At 45.1% G+C, this 7,181-nt stretch overlaps 1 long non-coding RNA gene across 1 annotated transcript; it reads left to right on the top strand.

The window, feature by feature from the left end:
- Positions 1-2,898: 2,898 nt before the first annotated feature.
- LOC125406954 (uncharacterized) lies at positions 2,899-6,799 on the top strand. Its single transcript, XR_015737452.1, has 4 exons — positions 2,899-3,830; positions 4,434-4,527; positions 5,080-5,238; positions 6,108-6,799. It is a non-coding gene; the product is annotated as an uncharacterized LOC125406954 (long non-coding RNA).
- Positions 6,800-7,181: the final 382 nt, after the last annotated feature.

Here is a 7,181-nt window from a genome sequence, read left to right as displayed (position 1 = left end):
ATAATTGCTTATGCTTCTTGCTATTTTTCAAGACTTTGACTACTTGGAAAATGAGGTCAGGGTTTGTTTATGTGTTTGTGTGTGTTAAAGGTTTTTAAATGGCCACTTTAGGACTGGGGAGATGGCTCAGTGTTAAGAGCACTCACTGCTCCTGCTCTCCATTTAACCTAAACCTCAAAAAAAAAAATTAAAAAGAGGGCTGGCAAGATTGCTCAGTGGGTAAAGGTGCTTGCCACCAAGCCTGACAATTTGAGATGGATACTGGGGACCCACGGGGAGAAAATCAGTTCCTGCAAGATGTCCTCTGACCTCCACATGCATTCTGCAGCATTCTTGCATGTATGCTGTGTGTGTGTGTGTGTGTGTGTGTGTGTGTGTGTGTGTGTGAGAGAGAGAGAGAGAGAGAGAGAGAGATATAAACAAATACAACTTAAGAAGCAACAAGCCAACACCTCCTGTCAGGACTGTGAAGACAGACTTGAGGAGTCACCAAACCTCTTTGATCTTCCAGTGGCCCCGTTGACTAAACCTGATATTCTTCTTTTTAATACAACTTACCTGTTTAATTGTCCCGCTGAACAGGCGGCCAATCCAGATAGTTAAGGTTAGCAGAACTCAGGCTCTGACCCTCAAAACTCCGGTAACATCATAGCTCTCGTCAGCAGGTGTCTTCTAGCGCGGGCACACTCAACATCCTGTGCTTTCAGGCAGCGTAGGCTCTGCCTTTATAATTTCACCTGATGTCCTCTCAGAGCCTGTGAGCTGGGACTCTAACTCTGAAACAGAGTACCTGTCCTTAGTGGCACTCTAGAACCTTGGTGCAAGCCTCTACAATCCCTTTATTCTGGCAGGTGCCATGGTTGCCAGGCAGTACTGTGCCAAGTTCTGCTGCCAGCTCAAGGTGTAGCCTGGCCTGGTTGGACCACTGTGTCCACCTGCTTCTGTGTAGCCCCGGGGGAACAGTTCCCTTTGGGGTCGTTCTGGGACAGGGAACTTCTGCTGCATAGTTTAGGTTTCACTACTCAAGATGAGTTTTCACAAGGGGGAGCCTTCAATGAGTGGCACCTTTTCCACTGTGCTCCATTGTACAAGGGTCCTCTCTCCCTCCCTCTCCCCCAGCCGCTTACTGGGTAAGGGCAATAAGTAGTAACCATGACATGATCTGAATGCTATCCTGTTTTGAAATTTCTATTACTTTTGAATTCTGCTTCACTCACACTCTCAAATCATAGGAGATTAGAGACGGATTCTTCAACACAATGCAACATCCATGGACTTCAGCTGAGTTTCTGACAAAGTCCCTGTCCCCCTCTGAGAGCTCACAAGTGGGACCTCCATTGTCTGGATTGATTTTGGCACTCTGGTCTCCTAAACACCCACCAGGATGGCACACTAAAGTCTGTTTCCAATATTCTAGAGGTTTCTAGTTTGAAGCTTCAAATGCTTCCATGTTTTTCTGGCAAATTTGTTCCAAAGGCTAAGAACCAGGCAGTCGGGTTTATCACAGTGATGGTCCACCACCCCCTGCCCGACCCTGAGACAGGGCTTCTCTGTATAACAGCTCTAGCTGTCCTGGAACTAGCTCCTGTAGACCAGGCTGGCCTCAAACTCACAGAGATCCACCTGCCTCTGCTTCCTGAGTGCTGGGATCAAAGGTGTGCGCCACTACCGCCTGGTGTTATTTGTCTTTTATATTACTGAATAATGAGGTTTTTTCTCCTTAATGTATTCCAGGTACTAAATCCTTATTGGGTATTCGACTTAGATGTGCCTTCTGGACTGGTGAGATGGCTCAGCACAAACCTAAAAAGCAGATGTCAGTCACTGGCCCATGTGAAAATGTGTGATTTATGTGCACATCTGTAACCCCAGCACTCCTGTGGGTGGGACAGCAGGATGGACGGAAGAATTGCCTGGAGACTCACGGCCAGCTGCCGGGAGCATACAGAGTAACAGAAACGAAAGATACGACTGTGACGAGGAGGAAAGAGGGAACCAACTCTCAAAAGTTATTCTCTGGGGGCTGGAGGGTTGGATGGCTCAGCAGTCAAGAGTGCCGGCTGCTCTTGCAGAGGGTCTCGGTTCAGTTCTCAGCACCTGCAAGAGGTGGCTCACAATCACCTGTGACTCCAGGGATCCGATGCCCTTTTACAGTCCCCGTGGGGACTGCATGCTTGTGAGGCACAGACAATAAGTAGACTCACACTGATACGCACAAATAAAAATACATTTTAAAGCCAGGAGGTGGTGGCACATGCCTGTAATCCCAGCACTCAAAAGGCAGAGACAGGCAGATCTCCCTGAGTTTGAGGACACCCTGGTCTACAGAGTGAGTTCTGGGATAGCCAGGGCTGCACAGAAAAACCCTGTCTCAGAGGGAAAGAAAATTAAAAATGTAAAAGTTGTTCTCTGACCTTCGCATGCAAGTTTTGGCATGTAAATGCACAGGGGCAGGTGTGTGGGCTTATATGCACCCACACACCTTCCCCACACTAATAATAATGATAATAATAATAAAACATAGGCCTGGAGAGATGGCGCAGCAGTTAAGAGCACTGGCTGCTCTTCCAGAGGGCCTGGGTTCAATTTCCAACACCTACATGGTAGCTTACAACTGTTTGTAACTCCAGTTCCAGGGGATCCTACACCTTCACATAGACATACATGAAGGGAAAATACACATTAAATAAAAACAAATTTATTTAAAAAAACACCCCAAAATAGTATTTCTTACCTTTCAGTTCTCTGTCATCTTCCCCTCCTCTTTGTTTGTTATCTTTTGATGTGTGAACGCTTTCAGTCTTGAATGTCTATTTTTTTCTTTTGTTCCTTACGCTTTTGATGATGCGCTTGAAACTGCCACCTAAGAAACTGCCACCTAAGCCAAGGCCGCAGAGGTTGTCACCTGCCTCCTTCTAACGCTTTTGTAGTTTTAACTCTTGTATTTCGTTCTTGGATCAATATGAGTTAATTTCCTTTTTCCTAAATGCTGGGGTTGAACCTGTGGCTTCAGACAGGCTAGGCAAGTGCGCTCTTCTGTGTTACACCCGCTAGTGGAGTTTTTAAGTTTTTAAAAATAGAATCTCAGGTAGAAGTCAATATTCATTCCATTGCTGGTGGATATGCAGCTGTCTCAGCACCTCAAGTCAGAAAGAAACTATTATTTTCTCACAGGATAGTCTTGGTGCCCTCATAGAAATCAGTTGATATGGCTCGATTTCTGGGCTCTCCGTTTTATTCCGTTCATCTATGTCCATCTTTATGTCAGTCCTAAGTTTTGGGTGCTGTAGTTTAATAGAAGTTGGGGTTGGTAGTGTGTGCCTATATAATCCCAGCCATTAGGAGGCTGAGGCAGGAGGATTACTGTAAACCAAAGTTCTGCCTGGGCTATGGCGAGACTGTTCTCAAAAGAAAAAGGAAATTAGAAAGTATGAATCATCTGCCTTTGTTCTTTTCTGAAATCATATTTTTTAACGTTAATTTGTTGATTCACTTTGGGTGTGAGTGTATCGTGGCACGCGCGTGCAGGTCAGAGGACAGCTTGGAGAAGTTGACGTTCTCCTTCCGCCATCGTGGGTCCCAGGGATCACACTCAGGTTGTCAGACTGGTGGCACATGTCTGTATTTGCTGAGCCACCTTTGTGGCCTCTCCAAAATAATTCCGTGCCTTTGGAATTGCCGTATGAGTTTTAGGATTAGTTTAACTTATGCGTAAAGGGGCAACTGGAATGTTCATAGGCATCGTCTTGGACCCACAGGTGGAACGTGGCAGTACTGGCGTCCGAACTCTTTCAGGTCTTTACTCTGTGGACTCCCAAGTCTTCGATCTGGTTAGTTCTTATTAGTGCCTTTAAAGATTTTGTGGTTTTCATTGTAGAAGTCTTCCAATTTATTTGCTAAGTTTCTTAGTAAGATTTTAATCTTTCCGATGCTATTGTAACCGGAATTTTTGAGATAGAGTTTCTCTGTGTAACAGAGCCCTGGCTGTCCTTTGTAGACATGGCTCACAGAAATCTCCTTGTCTCTGCCTCCTGAGTGATAGGATTAAAGTCGCACCACCATGCCTGGCTCCCTGGCTTTATTTCATTCATTCATTCATTTGTTTTAAAGAAGACAGTGTCTTATGTAGTCCAGGATGCCCTCAGATTGATTTTGTAACTAAGAACGACCGTGAACACCTGATTCTCCTGTCTCTGTGTCCTAAATATTACGACTATAGATGTGGCTGGGCGGTTGTGGCAGGCAGATCTCTGTGAGTTCAAGGACAGCCTGGTCTACAGAGTGAGTTCCAGGACAGGCTCCAGAGCTACACAGAGAAACCCCGTCTCAAAAAAAAAAATCAAAAAAGAAAAGAAAAGGATGTGACACTACATCCAATTAATTTTGTTTTCAAGTTATCCATTGTGTAAACTGCTTATTTATTTATTTAAAAGGGTCTCCTGGAGCTCTAGCGAGCCGCAGTCTGACTGTCGAATGAAAGACGACCTTTAATTCTTGGCCTCTCCCTCCCAAGTGCTGAGATGACAGGTGAGTTCTGTTGGGCCTTTTGAAGAAGGCAAATGTTTTCTCCACAGCGCAGGATGATAGCGAGGGCTGTAGGTGTGTTGCTATGGCAGCCTGGGTGCTGTTGCTGGGGTTCTGCGTGTAACTTATCTGAAGTCACAGATGGAGCGTTAGATTCTGTGACATGAAGGGAACGTGGCTGACTAATTGTTCCCACGCTCCTGTCACTTCAGGTGGCTCCCTGGGCCGGGAAAGTTTGAGCAGAAGTATGTGCTGTGTCTAGAGAATCCTTGTTTCTTCGAGATGCCTCTCCTCCTGGGGGGCAAGGGTTGTGGTGATTTTTCTTTTCTCCTATTATTTTCTTTCTGACTTTTTTTTTTTCCTGAAATAGGGTCTTATGTAGCCTAGATCTCAAACTCAGTATGTAGAGTTGACATACATGTGCGGGCCACCATACCTGGCTACTGTTGTGTTTTGTGTTTCTCAGCCTTTTGCATGTACTGTCTGGAGGTATGTTTAGTCACGGACTTTGCTCATGTCAAAACTGACACCCAACTCTTCTCTTTTATGTAAAAGTTAGGTCAGAATTGGCATTTCTATGAACATGTGACCTAGAGAGATGCTGAGAATGACAGGCACAGCAAAGTGTAAGGCCAGAGGAGGCTGAAGACGGAGTCCTAGGGCAAACCCAAGGACCAGTGAGATGGCAAAACTCTGAAGTCTGGACCGTCTGAGGTAAATGTCTGTTTCCCTTACTGAGACCACCCCTTGAATCCGTCACTTGTGGTGAACTTGCTGTTCAAGGTCCGTGAGTGAGTCTGTCTCTGCTGTAACAGGAGGGTGTAGGTGGGGAGGGTGAGTGGATGGGTGGATGGGTACTGATGCTGCCTCTGAGGGAGAATGTGAGCAAGCGTCGGGTAATGAGCTAGCTGTTCAGCGAGCAGTGCTGGTAAATGCGCACTGGAACAGTGAGTCACAAGCTGCCTGTCTGCCAGGCCTGCGCGCAGTGTGAGAACTCGGGGATCCTGTGGCGGAGCAGGACTCAGAATGGAAGGGAACTAATCAAGAGCCCAGGAGGACAAGGTAGAGAGTAGACAGACGGGAGAGGATATCACCTTTCCTAGAGTTCAGAGTAGTAAAATGGGAATGTCAGGATCGGTAGTGTGGGTCGGCAGTGTGGAGACCCCAGGGTCGGCAGTGTGGCGGCCCCAGGAGACCTGGACTAGGCAGTTTGGAGACTGAAAAGCCACGGGTACATATCCATGCTAAAGAATGTGACAGCCTGGCAAGGGGCTAGAATAAGAGGTAGGATGTGTGAGTGTGTTGATTTCTTTTTTATAGTTTATTTATTTTTTGTGCATTGGTGTGAGGGTGTCAGATCCCCTGGAACTGTGAGCTGCATTGTGGGTGCTGGGAATTGAACCCAGGTCTTCTGGAAGAGTGGTCAGTGCTCTTAACTGCTGAGCATCTCTCCAGCTCCTCATTATTTTAAGACAAGGTCTCTCTGTGTAGTCTAGTGACATAGGACTTACTGAAGGCGTAAGTCACAAACAATCCCACACCAGTTTGGAATTATGATTAATGGAATGGTTATTTATTCAAAGGGGAAAAAACTTACAGATTACCGTCCCAGACAACAGCCCTCTGCATGATCAGGAAAGGAGTCGCAGAGTCGGAAGAGAGAGAGAGAATGGAGGACAGCCGCTGCTTTTTTTAAAGAGAGATACCACGCCCCAATGGACTGGTATCTCAGCAGCTATTGGCTGAAGGAGCGGAAGGAGCTCCCGCAGCAACTTACTGTACAGACACAACCAGCCTCATGTTCTTTATCTTCCTGCCTCCACCTCCCAAGCACTGATTCATACGACCATGCCCAGTTGTTTGTGTATTTTTGTATTAGAGGTTACAGAAAAATGGTCTGTGAATAATTACTGACATTGTAGATAAATATTAGCTTATTAATCAATTTAAAGGTCCAGTATTCCTTATGCCTTTTAAGTTCAAATTACACATCTTGCTATTATGAAGCTCTCCGCATGTATGTGCTGGGGATTGAGGTTGCTTAGTAACTTACCTACCCACTGAGCCATCTCTCCAGACCCATCATCCTTTCCTTTTTAGAAGCAGGGTCTCACCAGGTAGTCCTAATGGGCCCTGTAACTTGTCACTGTTCTTAGCTCCCATTTATCCTTTTTAAAATTAAATTTTTATTAGCTCAACTTTAACAGTCTAAACTCCATTATAAATAAATATAGCCCATTGGATCCTCTTAAATATTTTAAAGTGCTTGTCTAAATTTAACACCAATTATATTTGGTTTTCTTTTTAAGCATTTAGATGCATGATGGGGCAGATATCTTTTTAGAAGAGTCTTGCAACATAGCCAAGGTTAGCCTCAATACTGTGTAGCCTAGGATATCCTCGAACTCTTGATCTTCCTGTCTCAGCCTCCTCCATGCTGGGATTGTAAGTGTATATTACCACTAATCCAGACAACCAACTCCAATGAGAAAAAAAATCCCTAACCACTTAAATGCTTCTTGTTAGTCTAACATGTTTACATTTAGCAATCATAATTCCTTGAAATATTATAATTGTTTACAGTCAGCATGTAAACATTTCCAACTTAGAATCACAGTCCTAGTCAGCGTTTCTATTGCTGTGATGAACACCATGAA

Source organism: Myodes glareolus, chromosome 3 (genome assembly GCF_982192425.1).
Source record: "Myodes glareolus chromosome 3, mMyoGla1.1, whole genome shotgun sequence".
Classification (NCBI taxonomy): domain Eukaryota; kingdom Metazoa; phylum Chordata; class Mammalia; order Rodentia; family Cricetidae; genus Myodes; species Myodes glareolus.
This window is presented reverse-complemented; position numbering and strand designations above follow the sequence as displayed.